The 16,638-nt window shown below is 44.1% G+C and overlaps 1 protein-coding gene across 10 annotated transcripts in view; it reads right to left on the reverse strand.

The window, feature by feature from the left end:
- The window catches only part of ADD1 (adducin 1), a 71,829-nt gene extending 56,787 nt beyond the window's left edge, over positions 1-15,042 (reverse strand). For 8 of the 10 annotated variants that reach the window (XM_053577955.1, XM_053577960.1, XM_053577954.1 and 5 more), the window contains exon 1: positions 14,905-15,042. The gene's annotated coding sequence lies outside the window, so the exon portion shown is untranslated. Of the gene's footprint in view, positions 1-4,369; positions 4,575-7,507; positions 7,571-14,904 lie in introns of those variants that run through there. The other 2 variants (XM_053577952.1, XM_053577951.1) reach the window with 2 other exon arrangements.
- Between the last annotated feature and the right edge of the window lie 1,596 nt (positions 15,043-16,638).

The raw sequence follows: 16,638 nt of genomic DNA on the forward strand, positions 1-16,638 counted from the left end.
TTCAAACATGGCCCTGGCTAAAAAACTGCAAAAAATTTTAAAAAATTAAGAAAGTGGCCAAAACTGAATTTAGACAAAGGAAAACTATGACTGAAACTGTATATATTTTTAGTTTTCCCTTATATGGCACCAAAATGGTACTCTTTCAATAGACATGCCTCTACTAAGGTAGAGAGGAGAATCAAACTCTAGATGTCTCCAGAGCTAGGCCATGGAGAGAACGGACAGATCCCACGCAACTTCTGAATCCAACTAATATATCCCCAAAAGACAATTATCTATTGTCAGGTATTTTCACTGAATCAACATTCCTGTCATCAAGTATTTATTGAGCACCTAACTATGAGGCTACTACAGGCCAGGCACTGTTCAGCAATCCAGATGCTTAGAAGACATCATTGAACAAAACTAAGATTTCTGGTATTTTAGCAGAGGGGCCACTCAGTAAACACGATAAACAAGCCAATCCCACAGCACTCTAGAAGGTGACAGGACACGGGGAGGAAAGTCACATCACTAAGTAGGAAGGGCAGAGGTAGGTTCCCAGGGAAGGTGACAGCTGAAGAACAACTCACAGATGCACAGGTGGCGGGGGTGTCAGGCCAGATGGACATATATCCTGAAAGATTCCAGGCAGAGAAACAGTTACAGCCACGGAGTGAGAACTGGCTGTTTGGGAGTGGGGGAGGGGAATTAAGCTAAGTCTGTTCATCATCTTCTTTAAACATTGAAATATTTCATTTACATTTGATAAAAATACAAAGAGGCTAAGAAAAGGTACAAGCATCTTGTTTAATTTTACACAGAAAACTAATGCCAAAAGTAGGATTAAAAGCCACAGCCCCTAAAACTCTGATCTGACCCTCTCAGACTCACTGCCTCTGTCAAAGCCAGTGTCCAACCCTCCAGCCATGTCCACTGTGCCGCTCTCAGCAGCGCCTGGCACTGCTACCCCCTCCTCGAGGGCACTACCCTCTTCAGGTTTTCAGATACCAGTTTCTGGTTTTCCCCCTACCTCTCTAGCAAATCCTGTGAATCTTCCTCCCAGGACTCTGAGCTGTCTCTCAGGGAAGATTTCTTAACTTCTCTGGCCAGTTTCCACATTTGAAACGGGGATAACAATGGTATTGACCTAATAAATTAATGGAGTGCCTGACTCACGGGAAGCACTTGAGGGTTAGCAATTAGGATTACTATCAGAAATTCCCTGCCTCCCCTTCTAGAATGTAACCCCCAAAGGGGAAAAAATTGGTCTCTTTCATTTACCAGTGTATTCTCAGGGCTATCACATAATGGGTCCTCAATTAATATATAATATTAATATGTTAGAGAACAAATACACTTCCAGGTCTACCACTTGAGACTCACAATGCTAATCTATGTTTGGATTCCAGAGGCTTCTGACTGTAGAAAAAGCCCTCACTTAGCCGGGCGTTGTGGCGGGCGCCTGTAGTCCCAGCTACTCGGGAGGCTGAGGCAGGAGAATCGCCTAAGCCCAGGAGTTGGAGGTTGCTGTGAGCCGTGTGACGCCACGGCACTCTGCCCAGGGCAATAAAGTGAAACTCTGTCTCTACAAAAAAAAAAAAAAAAAAAAAAGAAAGAAAAAGCCATCACTTTGCTACATTTAGTCACAACGTCAGTGACTAGGGATGAATTTAGGTTTGCCACTCACAAGGAAATTCCAGACTACAAATGGACAATCTGTATATCAAATTGGGTTGTCTCTGAGTTAACCACGTTTTATGTTTCAAGAATTAACGTCAATTCCCAAAGTTGATACACAAAGTGAAAGAGGTTTATCTGCTTCTAGCTGACCAGATTGGAGACTCAAACACATGTAACTCCCAGAGGTAGGACAATAAAAAAAATTAGAAGGATTGTTCTAGACCTCTGTGAAGAGGTCTAAGCATGCAAGGCACTACAGAGAAGACAGTGAAGACTAAAGGAAGACCCAGCTAAGCCAGGAAGCACAGGTTAAACAGGCACATAAAGACAAAAAAATTCTATGTAGATTTATTAAGGAAGAAAAAACCCACTATCCTTTACAATCTAATTAAACACATTAGGAGAGACTAACAGCACTAGGCTAAGATTAGAATGTTTCCCTGAAAAAAATATGGAGCAGTATCAGGATAATTCGTTTAATAATACAAAATAGTAAGATGGGGCCATGTGCAGTGGCTCACACCTGTACTCCCACACTTTCGGAGTATCACTTGAGCCCAGGAGTTCAAGACCAGAGCAACACAGCAAGACCCTGTTTCTACAAAAAAATAATTTTATTTAAATTAGCTGGGTGTGGTGGAGTGCCCCTATAGTCACAGCTACTCAAGAGGCTGAGGTGGGAAAATTGCTTGAGCCCAGGAGTTTAACGTCACAGTGAGCTATGATTGTGTCACCACACTCTAGCCTAGGTGACAGAGGAAGACCCCATCTCTAAAACAACCAAAACAGTTAAGACAGGAAAGTATTTCATCATAAAAATGATCATAAAGGCAGTAGCACCTGTAGCTCAGTCAGCAAGGGCGCCGGCCACATACACCTAGGGTGGTGGGTTCGAACCCAGCCCAGGTTTGCTGAACAATGACAACTCCAACAAAAAAACAGCCGGACGTTGTGGCGGGCGCCTATAGTCCCAGCTACTTGGGAGGCTGAGGCAAGAGAATCGCTTAAGCCTGAGAGCTGGAGGTTGCTGTGAGCTGTGACGCCATGGCACTTTACCCAGGGTGACAGCTTGAGACTCTGTCTCAAAAAAAAAAAATAATAAATCACAAAAATGAATATGTAGGATATGGTCAATAATTTAAGTTGTTAAAATAGCATATATAAAATTGCATTGCAGCCATATTACAAGGCCAACAGTGACAGAGGCCCACATGTGCTGAGCAGCAGCTTTTGTCAACTGCCCCTGCTACTCCAGGATCTGTTTATCTGCCTCTGAAATAAGAATATGCTGCCTGCTTGGCTCACATACTCTAAAATGAAAGCAGAGGGTATCACTGAATTTCCCTGCTTTGATAGATGGGAAATGTCTGCTTCGCTTGCCATTTCTCTGATTAGTGAGTGAGGCTGAATTTCTTTCACGTTTTTATTTAGATTTGAAATTTCCCATACAGTCTATTTCCTTTCTCTACCCATCTTTTGAGATCTTGATGTATTTATTTCTAGAAACCTGAAAAATGATAAAAACTACTGATTATTATCCTCTACCATCTAATAAATTATAAATAAATTTTTAATGAGCATATATTAACATTTTGCTCTGCAAACCTTTGCCTTTGTGATTTCTTCTGCTTTTGAAAAGAAAGTTATAGAACTACCCTATGACCCAGTAATCCCACTATAGGGAATATACATCTGTCAAACATCTGTTTAACTTAAGTGAACTTTAATGCATACTGTCAAGTTTATATTTCCAAAATCTGTCTGGTATCATTGGTACAGAAAAGAATCTTCTCCCCAAGAAGGGGAACTTAGTATATGGAAAAGATCTCTGCATATTCCTGTTCACTGCAGCACTATTCACAATAGCCAAGAATTGGAATCAACCTAAATGTCCGTTGAGCACTATTCACAATAGCCAAGAATTGGAATCAATCTAAATCTCCAACAACGGCTGAACAGATAAAGAAATCGTGGTACATATACACAATGGATTATATAGTCATAAAAAAGAATAAAATCCTGTCATCTGCAACAAGTACTGGAGAACAGTAAGGAAATAAGCCAAGCACAGATAGCTCTTGCAGGCTCTCACTCACATGGGGGAGCTAAATACTACAACAATGGATCTAAAGACATGGAATGATGGTTACCAGAGACTGGGAAGGATATTGGGCAAGAGTGGATAAAGTAGGGATGGCTAATGGGTGCAAAAGTATAATTAGGTAAGAATGAACAATATTTGATTGCACAGCGAAGTGACTATAATCAACAGTAAGTTAGAATATACTAAAAAGAGCAGAACTGGAATGTTCCTAACACAAAAAAGACTAATGCTTGAGGTGATGGATACCCCAATTACCTTGACTTCATTAATACACATTGTATGTCTGTACCAACACATCACATGTACCCTATAAATACATATAACTATTATGTACCCATAATAATCAAAAATAAACATTTTTTTTAAGTTATCATTCCTTCACAGGCACATGTCTAATAAAAACTGCCAAAGAGTATTAAGGTGTTGTCTCTGATAAACATTTTATTTTTCAGGTGATGCCTGTGGCTCAAAGGAGTAGGACCCATATACCAGAGGTGGTGGGTCCCAGCTAAAAACTGCAAAAAAAAAAAAAAAAAATTTTTTTTATTTTGCCTTTTCTCCACAGCATCTCTATAATTTTAAACACTTCTCTTTAATCACCTGGAATTTATTCCGATGAATGTTTCCAGTTATCTCATCACCAACAAGTCCTTCTCCCCACAGAGACATGTTTCTTCACTCCCACCAGGACACCCTGACACGAATTTCAATTCTGCGCCAGGCATTCCACCTCAGAATCTATTCTCTGGCCTTGGAAGCTGCATCATCTGTTTTCTCATTTGTGATAAAATACACTTAATCATATGTTTTACATAACAAATGTGAAATATCTAACACAGTATCTGACACTTAGTACATGACCTATCAAGACTAAATATTTTAATCATTCTAGTATCTAACTAAAATGTAACATGCTAAAAAATTCATTTTAAAAACTTCGAGAACATTAGTTTAACAAATTAAAGTTAAAATCCATAATTTTAATTAAAAATGATATCTACTATAAACTCATCTTATTTCACCTTTTCTTTTTTTTTTTGTAGAGACAGAGTCTCACTTTACTGCCCTCGGTAGAGTGCCATGGCGTCACACGGCTCACAGCAACCTCCAGCTCTTAGGCTTATGTGATTCTCTTGCCTCAGCCTCCCGAGCAGCTAGGACTACAGGCGCCCGCCATAACGCCCGGCTATTTTTTTGTTGTTGCAATTTGGCCGGGGCTGGGTTTGAACCCACCACCCTTGGCATGTGGGGCAGGCGCCCTACTCACTGAGCCACAGGCGCTGCCCCATTCACCTTTTCATATTTTAACTAAGACTTGCTGTGTCCTACCTCAACACATGCACCAATAATTATTTAGTGAGATTTCTCACTTTAATTGAATCTGTAAACCAATATTCTTGAAAAAGACTTACGTGTGGTTTTTAAAAACAACTCCGGGTAAGGCAACTAAAGATAAGACAAACATTTATTTAACTTAAGTGAACTTTAATGCGTCCTATCCTATTTCTATTTCCAAAATCTGTCTGGTATCATTGGTGCAGAAAAGAATCTTCCGTGGGTCTTCGTTGAAATTTCATTAGCTTCTCACTGATTTATAAATGTGCTTGATTTACATGTACAGTTTAGACACAGGCCAGACCACCTGACTTCTGACCCCAGTTCACCATTTACTAGCTGTGGAACCTAAGGCACATTTCTTCATCTCTCTCTCTCTCTGCTTCAGTTTCTTCATCTGTAAAATAAGAATGTTAGCACTATATACTTCCTTGGTTTAAGAATAAATGAGTTAATTTATGTCAAATGCATCACACAGTGCACATAGTAAACATTCAGTGTTATCTTTAAAGACTGACAGAATCTCTTTAAAAAGGACACCGCCGGGAGGCGCCTGTGCCCAGTCGGTAAGGCGCCGGCCCCATATACCAAGGGTGGCGGATTCAAACCTGGCCCCAACTGCAACCAAAAAATAGCTGGGCGTTGTGGCGGGCACCTGTAGTCCCAGCTACTTGGGAGGCTGAGGCAAGAGAATCGCTTAAGCCCAGGAGTTGGAGGTTGCTGTGAGCTGTGTGATGCTACAGCACTCTACAGAGGGCCATAAAGTGAGACTCTGTCTCTACAAAAAAAAAAAAAAAAAAGACACCGCCTATGGCTCAAAGGAGTAAGGTGCCGGGCCCGATATGCCAGAGGTGGCAGGTTCAAACCCAGCCCAGCCAAAAAAAAAAAAATGCAAAAATAAATAAATAAATAAATAATAAAAAATAAAAAGGACAACGGAAGAAGATTCTATAATAGATACTAATTAACTGTCCGTCTTGGTACATGCACAGGGACACATCACTACCACTTTAATGATTAGAGTTCCCTCTTGCAGATTGTATCACTGTTATGTATCATCAATTTTCTTTTTCTTTTTTGAGACAGAGTCTCTGTTGCCCCTGGTAGAGTGCTATGGCGTCACAGCTCACAGTGACCTCAAACTCTTGGGCTCAAGAGATTCTCTTGCCTCAGTCTCCCAAGGAACTGGGACTACAGACGCCCGCCACAACGCCCGGATATTTTTAGAGACAAGGTCTCACTCTGGCTCAGGCTGGTCTCAAACTTGTGAGATCAGGCAACCCATCTGCCTCAGGCTCCCAAGTGCTTGTATTACAGACATGAGCCACCTTTATCATCAATTTTTTTAAGAGACAAGGTCTTGCTCTATTGCCCAGGTTGAAGTACAGTGGCATGATCACAGCTCACTGCAGCCTTGAACTCTTGTGCCCAAATGATCCTCATGTTTCCGCCTCCTAAGTAGCTGGGACTTTAGGCACGTGCCACCAAGTCCAGGTAATTTTTCTTATCTTTTTTTAGAGACAGGGTCTCAACCATGTTGCTCAGGCTGGTATCCAACTCCAATCAAATCACTGTAACATAAGTATTTGCCTTGCATGGAAAATGCTACAATTCTGTTAAATTTCTCCAACTCTTCCTATATAAATAAAACCTTAACTTCCCCACTTTGGAGCACTGACTCCATTCTTATGGAGGGTCTGTTTACCTGGGTGGCCATCCCCTAGATGTGTGCTAAGATAAACTCTATACTTAATCCTATTTTCTGAAACTCATTATTTAGGGTTGAAAAATTCAACAGGAAGATGACAATTATACTGTTATATATAAAACAGTGAGGTCAGATGTGGTGGCTCACACTTGTAATCCTAGCACTCTGGGAGGCCAAGGCAGATGGATAACCTGAGCTCAGGAGTCAGAGACCAGCCTGAGCAAGAGCAAGACTCTGTCTCTACCAAAAATAGAAAAACTAACCAGGCACTGTGGTGGGGACCTGCAGTCCCAGTTACCTGGGAGGCTGAGACAGGAGGATTGCTTGACCCCAAGAGTTTGAGGTTGCTGTGAGCTACGACATCATAGCACTCTACCCAGGGTGAACAAGTGAGACTCTGTCTCAAAAAAGTAAATAAATAAAAATAAAATAAAATAAAGTACTAACATATATGAAGCAAAAATTGCTAGAACTTGCAGAGAAACTGAAAAATTTACCCTAATAATGGGAGATTACCATAGTGTTCATTTATGGCCAAGGCAGTTAAAAAATCAGTAGACAATAAACAGAAAATAAGAACAATGCAATCAATAATTTAGATCATTAGATGTATACAGAATCTTGCACTTCCCTGCTTTCTAAAACAAAGAATAATATTTTTTAGAACACAGAAGTGTTTATGAACATTCACTTACTATCTGGCAGTAAAGATCTCAATCCCAGGAAAGCAGCACAGAAGTCACATACAAGCCATTCCTCTGTTCACAATGCAATTAAAACATAAGCCAGTAACAGATTAAAAACAAGTTTAAAACCATATATTTGGAAATTTAAAAGCATGCTTTTACATAATTTATGGGCCAAAGAAGGAATCACAATGAAAATTCAAACATACTAATACGAATATTACATTTGAAAACTCTCAGCTTCACTAAAAAGATACTTGTAGTGAACAAGGGTACACGTGAAACTTACTAAATGTAGAATACAAATGTTTTAACACAGTAACTAAGAAAAAGCCAGAAAGGCTATGTTAACCAGTGTGATGAAAATTTCAAATTGTATATAAAACCAGTGCATGGTACCCCATGATTGCATTAATGTACACAGCTATGATTTATTTAAAAAAAAAAAGATACTTGTAGTGAAATATATAGCCTTAAACACTTACATTAAGAAAAGAGTAAGTGACCAACTTCTAAGAATTTAGAAAAAGAATAAACCTGAAACCATTTAGCAATACTCATTATGCTTTATATACTATAAATAATTTCTAAACCTTAAAACAACTCTTAAACAATCTATCTGAAGGATAGATTACAATTGTTTCCTGGTTACCTGAGTTTCAAAGCCCCTTTTGGGGGGTAGGAGGTAAAGTGGGGAGTGTCTATCGAACAAGATGTTACTCTTGTATCTGCCCTTGCAAATACCATGAAACCTCAATTTTTACTGAGGATAATTTTTTTTTTAATAGCACAGTGAAATCTGGGGTCAATGGGTTCAAGGGATGACATAATGTACAAATAAGTCATTTTATGAAAAAGGTACTGGCAACCTTCTATAGTTGTAGTCAGCAAAATCTGCACCATCTTCAGGAAGATTCTACTTCACCAGAGTGGCATTCAAAACAGAGATTACCCACCAAGATATATTTTAAGAGTATCACTAGCTTGGTTTTTATAAAATAGAAATAATAAAAATAGCTATGAATGACTAATATTCAACATCTCAATGACCTCATCTTACAGGGATCCTCTGCCCTCAGGGATTCCTGAAACCTAACCAGTCAGGAGCCCTTTGATGCAGCATCTCCATTTTTGCTAATTTTTTTTTTTTTTTTGTAGAGACAGAGTCTCACTGTACCACCCTCAGTAGAGTGCCGTGGCATCACACGGCTCACAGCAACCTCTAACTCTTGGGCTTACACGATTCTCTTGCCTCAGCCTCCCTCAGCTGGGAGGCGCCCGCCACAAAGCCCGGCTATTTTCTTTGTTGTTGCAGTTTGGCCAGGGCTGGGTTTGAATCTGCCACCCTCGGCATATGGGGCCGGCACCCTACTCACTGAGCCACAGGTGCCGTCCCATTTTTGCTATTTTTGATTCTTCAACACCCAGTACAGTGCCTGGTACATATTAGGCTTTTTAAAAAGTTAAATGAATCAATATGTCTCCTAAATGCCACTATTTCCACTTAGAAACTAGAGATAAAAATAATTTATGCCCTCATTACTTGACTAAAAGGTGGAAAAGAAATGTTTACCCAAAGATGTTTTCTGCTTTATGAAACAATCTGTAGAAAACAGAACACATTCAGTGCTGCAGATACCCTCGGTGAGTGACATTGCTGATGCTTCTGCTTTCCTTCCTGGTGGTATTCTGTGCTTCAGCCCCGTGATGATGCTCAAAACTGGCATAAAAGTCCCTGGACGGTGACAGTCATCTAGTTGCTCTAAAGATGGGGAGATTAGCATCGCATCCCTTCCTACTGAAGTAAATGCTCAGTCCAAAAGGAACTTATTCCACGAGAGTCAAAAACCATCCCTAATGCTCCTTCTTGCCTAAAGCCCTATACAGGGTCTTGATTAACATTATCATCTGGGGCGCGCCTGTGGCTCAGTGAGTAGGGCGCCAGCCCCATATGCCGAGGGTGGCGGGTTCAAACCCAGCCCCGGCCAAACTGCAACCAAAAAATAAGCCGGGCGTTGTGGCGGGCGCCTGTAGTCCCAGCTGCTCGGGAGGCTGAGGCAAGAGAATCACGTAAGCCCAAGAGTTAAGAGGTTGCTGTGAGCCGTGTGATGCCACGGCACTCTACCCGAGGGCGGTACAGTGAGACTCTGTCTCTACAAAAAAAAAAAAAAAAAAAATTATCATCTGGAAAAGCACATCCTAACCCCAAAGTTCCTGCTACATGCCAACATGTGTAGCTCTATCAAACAAAACACCTCTGCGAGGGAAAAGAGACACAGAGAGAAGTTAGTAAACAGGGCTCTCTGCTGCCTTTCCTCTGCCTTTCCCTCTCTGTGTCCGCTTCTCTCTCCACTAAATACTGGAAAAGCAACAAAGGACAGGAAACACTGACAGCACCCTATGTACTACACACATTTCAAAGTCCACTCAGCCCCACAACGCTTCCAGTTTGACACAGTTGTTAATACATCTTTCCACAGATGAGAAAATCAGTACCGAGAATTCCACCCACTTGATCAAAGGCTACATATTTTGAGTGACAATGCTGTTACATGCACCCTAACGCTGTATCCCTAACACCAGCACTATACCAATGACAACTGACTGACTTCAGTAAGAACAAAACTCCTAATCTAGCCTTTCTTTCTTTTCTGAGACAATCTTACTCTGTCATCTAGGCTAGAGTGCAGTGGCATCGGCCTAGCTCACAGAAACCTCAACTCCTGGATTTAAGCAATCCTCTTGCCTCAGCCTCCTAAGCAGCTGGGACTACAGGCACCCCCCATAAAACCTAATTTTTCTATTTTTAGTAGGGATGGGGTCTTCTTCTTGCTCAGGTTAGTCTCAAACTCCTGAGCTCAAGCGATAAGCGATCCTCCTGCCTCTCAGTGTGCTGGCATTATAGGCAGGAGCAACCACGCCTGAACCCCAAACCTCTGCTCTTCTCTGCTCTTCAGGTATACCAGGTATACCATCCTGTCTGCACGTATGCCCCGATTTATAGTACTTTCTTCCCAAATAAAATATTTTAATTTCTGAAATTCATTTCTATATTTTATTTCACATTGATAATTCACATACCATAAAATTCACCCATTTGAAGGATATAGTTTAGTGGGTTTTAGTATATTCAGAATTGTGCAACCATCATCACAATCTAATTTTATAATATTTTCAACACCCAAAAAAGAAACCCTGTACACATTAGCAGTCACTCCTCATTTCTACTGTGCCGGCTACAGCCCTCAGCAACTGCTAATCTACTTTCTGTCTCTGTCGATTTGCCTGTCCAGGGCCCTTCACATAAGTAAAATCACACAACACATGACCTTTTGTGACTAGCTTCTTTCTTTTAGCATATTTTCATACCTCACCCATGTTGTAGCATGTGCCAGGGCTTCAGTCCTTTTCATTGCTAACTGTTATGCCACTGTTTAGGCAGACAACATTTTATTTACTCACTCATCAGCTAAGGGCAATTTGGGGTGTTTCCACTTTTTGGCTATTAAAAATAATACTGTTTGGGCGGCGCCTGTGGCTCAGTCGGTAAGGCGCGGGCCCCATATACGGAGGGTGGCGGGTTCAAACCCAGCCCCAGCTGAACTGCAACCAAAAAATAGCTGGGCGTTGTGGTGGGCGCCTGTAGTCCCAGCTACTCAGGAGGCTGAGTCAAGAGAATTGCTTAAGCCCAGGAGTTGGAGGTTGCTGTGAGCTGTGTGATGCCACGGCACTCTACCGAGGGCCATAAAGTGAGACTCTGTCTCTACAAAAAAATAAAAAATAAATACTGCTGCCAGGTGTGGTGGCTCACGCCCATAATCCCAGCATTGTGGGAGGCTGAGGAGGGAGACTTGCTTGAGTTCAGGAGTTCGAGACTTGCCTGAGCGAGAGTAAGACCCCGACTCCTAAAAAAATGATAAAACCAGCCAGGCCGTGGCCGAGCTCCTGTAATCCCAAAGGCTTCCAGAGGCTGAGGCAATGAGTCTGAGGTTGCAGTTAGCTATGATGCCACTGCACTCTGCTCAGGGCACAGGGTGGAACTCTGCCTCAACAACAACAAAGCAAAGAAATAAAAATAAAAAATATGCAAGGAAATAAAAAAATACTGCTATGAATATTCACATGCAAATTTATGTGTGAATGTATGCTTTCATTATGCACTTGCATTTTCAAAGTGTTTTTACAATACACCCTCCTTTGCATCTTATATAACTACTCAATTTTACATAGGAGCAAACTGAGGCTTGCAGCAGTTTAGTGACTGTATCACCCACTGCTAGCTCTTACTGCTTGACTTTATAAAAGCTGAAAAAAGAATGTGTCCCTGTAGGTATTTCCTGCTTTACAAAACCCATTCCATAATACCACATTGCTTATGGTTATAGCTTTTTTCCTCTAAAACAACTATCAAGCACCAGTGTGCAGATGAGGAAAATTGTTCTTCAGGTAAGGAGTTCCCTAAGCATTCTCAATAAGTTGGTTGGTCCATGAGGCAAATTTAAATTAACCCTTTTATAGTAATCAAAGGGGAGAAGGAAAAGTATGGGACAGGATATTCTCAAGGTCCCTCCCAAATGATGACGTTCTCCACCCACTAGAAACAGCCAAAACTACTATTCAGGGCGCAGAGGCACACATTACATCCACTGTGCCCTAAGAGCAACCCTTCCTATCTTAAGTCAAGATAGGAAGGGCTGTGGGTTCTGTCCTCTAACCTCAGCCCCAGCTGAAAGACTCCTCTGGCCCCCAAGGCCTCCAGGCAGAGCTCATTTGTTCTGATACAGGTAACAGTATTTTGGAGGCACACATTGCTATTGTCAACTATATAAACTCCCTTTCCCAACATCCTGAAGCTCTGCCGGCTCTTATATTTCTAGTAATAAAGTTCAGAGGAAATGATTAATTATCAGTAATATATAAAAGTAATTTACTGTCAGCTCATTAGCTATCTTTTTGCATTGACTTCATTTAATCTTCCCAATAAAGATATGTGTTATCATTGCCTTAGCACAGTGGTTCCCAACCTTCCTAACGCTGCAGCCCTTTAATACAGTTCCTGTGGGTCACGACCCACAGGTTAAGAAACACTGCCATGTAAGTACTTTATTATATGAGAAAAATATACAGATGCTGGGAGAATAAATTGACAGCACTTTCTGCAAGGGTTTTGAAAATATCTATGGAAACTAAAAGTGGGGCGGCACCTGTGGCTCAAGGAGTAGGGCGCCGGTCCCATATGCCGGAGGTGGCGGGTTCAAACCTAGCCCCGGCCAAAAACCAAAAAAAAAGGAAACTAAAAGTGCAAATATTCTTTGACATGGCAATTTCACTTCTGAGTCCGCATCTACATAGATACTTTGTAAGTGCCCAAAAATGGAGACATAAGAACAGTAACTGGAGCACTATTTATGACAGTGAAACCTGGAAACAAAGGTTTTTATCGCCAACACCCCAATAATTTCCCTGTTTTTAAGTAGAAAAAGAAACTATCCCACAGTTTGAATATGGGCTAGAATTTAGATTCACATCACCCCGTGAGTCTCTGTAAGACTAAAACCTGCACACACCACAAGCAGTAAACTAACATCACTGTAAACCACATCAAAACTCTAAAACACAGGCTAGGTGGCGGCTCATACCTGTAATCCCAACACTCTGGGAGGCAGAGGTAGGAAGATCCCTTGAGCTCAGGAGTTGGAGACCAGAGTGAACAAGAGTGAGACCCCATCTCTACTAAACACAGAAAAATTGGGCACTGTGCTGTGCGCCTTGTAGTCCCAGCTACTTGGGAGGCTGAGACAAGAGGATCACTTGAGCCAAGGAGTTTGAAGTTGTAGTGAGCTATGATGACTGGGCACCAGAGTAAGATGGTCTCAAAAAAAAAAAAAAAAACTAAACGTCTTAAAAAAAAAAACAAAAAACTTCTGGGCACCAGAGTAAGATTGTCTCAAAAAAAAAACTAAACGTTTTTAAAAAAAAAAAAAAAAACTTCTGGGTACCAGAGTAAGATTGTCTCAAAAAAAGACTTAACATCTTAAAAAAAAAAACTTCTAAAATACAGTTCTGACTGCTAAACTGTCCACTTCCTTAAATAACTACTTTTCTAACCTCCCCCACAGCCAGAATCAAAAGAGTACTTTATAATCTACATAGCCCAGGTATTTATCCATTAAAGACTCCAGTTTTTACAATCTCACACTCATACCCTCTGCCTCTCCTCTCTAATGCCCGTTGAACTCCTACTCATCCAGTCCCAGCTTGTTTTCATTGAGGGCCTCAACTCATGTTGTGCAGAAGAGAAAGAGCAAACCTTTCAGCGTTCTATTTCTTACGCTCCTTAAAATTCAATCATTTTCACCCATAAAAAAAATCTTTCTGTAACTTACCAGCAAATGTATACAGCTGGCAGCTATGCTTTTGGTCTTTGGAGATATGACAAATGCTTTTAGTCATTTTAAGTATAAAATCATACTGTCAAACAGCAGTTTGAGGTGAAACTAAATATTTATTTCAAGGTAGATATCATAAAGTGGATACAAATCACTTACCAAATATTTTGAACCAAGAATTACAAAAGCAAGAATAAAAGTAACCGTTATTGGTTACTTTTATTACAGGGTTACGGCCTGTAATCCCGGGGGCTGGTGGACGGCCTGAGCTCGCGGCTTCGAAACCAGACTGAACCAGAGACCTGTCTCTAAAAATAGCTGGGCGTTGTGGGGGGCGCCTGTAGTCCCGGCTACTTGGGAGGCTGAGGCAAGAGAATCGCTTGAGCCCAAGAGTTTGAGGTTGCTGTGAGCTGTGATGGTACAGCACTCTACTGAGGGCAACAAAGTGAGACTCTGTCTCAAAAAAAAAAAAAAAAAAAAAAGAACCGTTAATGGGAGAGGGCCTCTGACGGATCCCAAAAAATAATAAACTAAAATAAAGAGAGGGAGGACACAGATAACCAAACTCCCGTCTGTAATGAAGTTCCAGGACATGAGGCCCATTCGGCTTCTCTCTTTCGACAGAAGACGTCGTTTTTAAAAATAAGAGCCGACAAGGAAGATCCAGACGCGTCTGTACACAAACCCCGCACCGCGAGCTCCGGAACACAGGCACGACGGCGACCCGAGGTCCGGCCGGGAAAGTCCGCACAGAAGCCCACGTCCCGGACCCGGCGCTGGCAGGGGACCCTCCCGGACGCCCTCGGCGCCGCCGCGGCCTCCCCGCGCCGCCCCCGCCCTCCGCGCCTTCGGGGCGCGCCGCAGGCCCCGAGGCCGACGCCCGCCCGCAGCCTCGACCCAGCCCCCCGCGCCGCTCGCCCCGCGGCCCGCCCGCCGCGACCCCAGCCCGGCTCGGAGGCCCCGGCCGCTGCACTAGACCCCCGCGCCCCTGCCGCCGCCCGCGCCCTCCGGCCTCACCTTGCAAGCCGGTCGTGCGCAGCGCGGGGTTCCAGGGTCCGAGCGCGGCCGCCGCCCGTCCGCTCCGGCTAGGACTCCAGCTCCAGCTCCGCCCCCTGTCCGCGGAGCACACCCGGCCCGCAGTCCCCGCCCGCCCGGCCTCTCCGCCCCCTCAACGCTCCGCTCTCTCCTCAGCCGCCTGAGCTGGGTGCGGCCTGAGGCACCGCAGCCCAACAACGCGCCGCCCCATAGGCCTGGCGCGCGCAAAGGCTGAGCAACGGGCCCTGCGATTGGCCGGATCTCGGGGGCGGGACTTCCGGCAGGGGCGGGGCCTCCTGCCTTCCGGGCTGCGGGACCGGCCTCAGGGCGCCAGTGACCGCGACAGCAAGAGGGCGGGGTATGATGGGCCCGCTGGGTCGCAGTCCCAGCGCGGTGGGTCGTGGGCATTTAGGCCTCGTCACTGGCGGAACCGCTCGATACTCTTTGGTTGTGGCTGGTGGCGCTGCTGTCGAAGCGCCGGGATGAGCAGGAAGGCGTACCGGACGGCCGGTTCTAGGCCAGTTCTCGGCCAGAAAGGGCAGGCCGAGTCGGGGTCAGTAAGAGGCAAGAGCACACAGGTCTACAGCCCAGAGGCCGAACTCGCATTGTCCGCCTTGCCCATTCCTCGAGAGGATACCCCGACCCCGTGTGGGTTACAGGTCCCCAGGCGGAGCTGAGGTCCGGGCCGGGTGGGGTAAGAACAGCCGGGCCTGTGGGGCCAGATAAGGCTGTGCAGACAAATGACTGCCTGGCACCTGGGGCCCGCCCTCTGATGCTGAATGAACCAGCACCAGCCAGACCCCCAGACACGGGCTGAAAACTACTTCTCTGATCCAAACCCCCTGCCCCCTGCCCTTTAAGATTTTACAGGAAAGGAAACCAGCCATGGTGGGGAGCAGATGCCTCCCAGAGGGTCTCCAAGCAAGTTCAAGTTAGGCCAAAGAATTCTGATTGCAGGAAGGAGAAGTAGCTGGTTCTCCAGAGGTAGTTCAAAACACCAGAAGCTCTCTGTGTTGGGCGGCATCTGTAACTCAAAGGAGTAGGACGCTGGCCCCATATACCGGAGGTGGACAGGTTCAAACCTGGCCCCGGCCAAAACTGCAAAAAAAAAAATAAAAGCTCTCCCAAGCTCGCCCTAGTGCACTGACCCCTTCCCTGGGCAGGCTGAAAAGGAAACCCCTACAGTGATGGTCTTGGACACCTGGTTCCTGGAAGCAGATGGCTACTGTCCTCTGAAAGGTGTACAGTCCCACATCCTACAGCCAGCCACACCCACTGACTCGCCTCCTCATCCCCCTTCCTCCTGTAAGCCACAGATTCCCAGACTGCACCCTTGGGGAGAGGCTGATGGGCTCAAGTACTGTCCTCAGTTAGGGTTTCCCCAACATAAAATGTAGTGAAAAGCACAACAATCCTGGTATTCCCCCTACCCCCAGCTGAGTCTATTTTCATTAAAAATCCAGCCTGGACTGCTGTGCTAGGGAGAGGGACCTGTAATTTCCCGGCAAAAACTAAAGGGTCCATTCAGGCCTGGGCCTAAGCTGGGTAGCTGGGTATTGCTTGAAGGACTTGGACGTCTAGGTTCCACTGACCCTACCCGCCCTTGGCCTACTCAGGGCCCATTCTTCCTGCCACCACTACAGCTGTGACTTCCTCCAAGAAGTCTTCCTGGAGCCCCCGGCTAGGTCCAGCTCCTCACCCCTGCATACTCAACTA

This window comes from Nycticebus coucang, chromosome 23, assembly GCF_027406575.1.
Source record: "Nycticebus coucang isolate mNycCou1 chromosome 23, mNycCou1.pri, whole genome shotgun sequence".
In the NCBI taxonomy this organism is placed as follows: domain Eukaryota; kingdom Metazoa; phylum Chordata; class Mammalia; order Primates; family Lorisidae; genus Nycticebus; species Nycticebus coucang.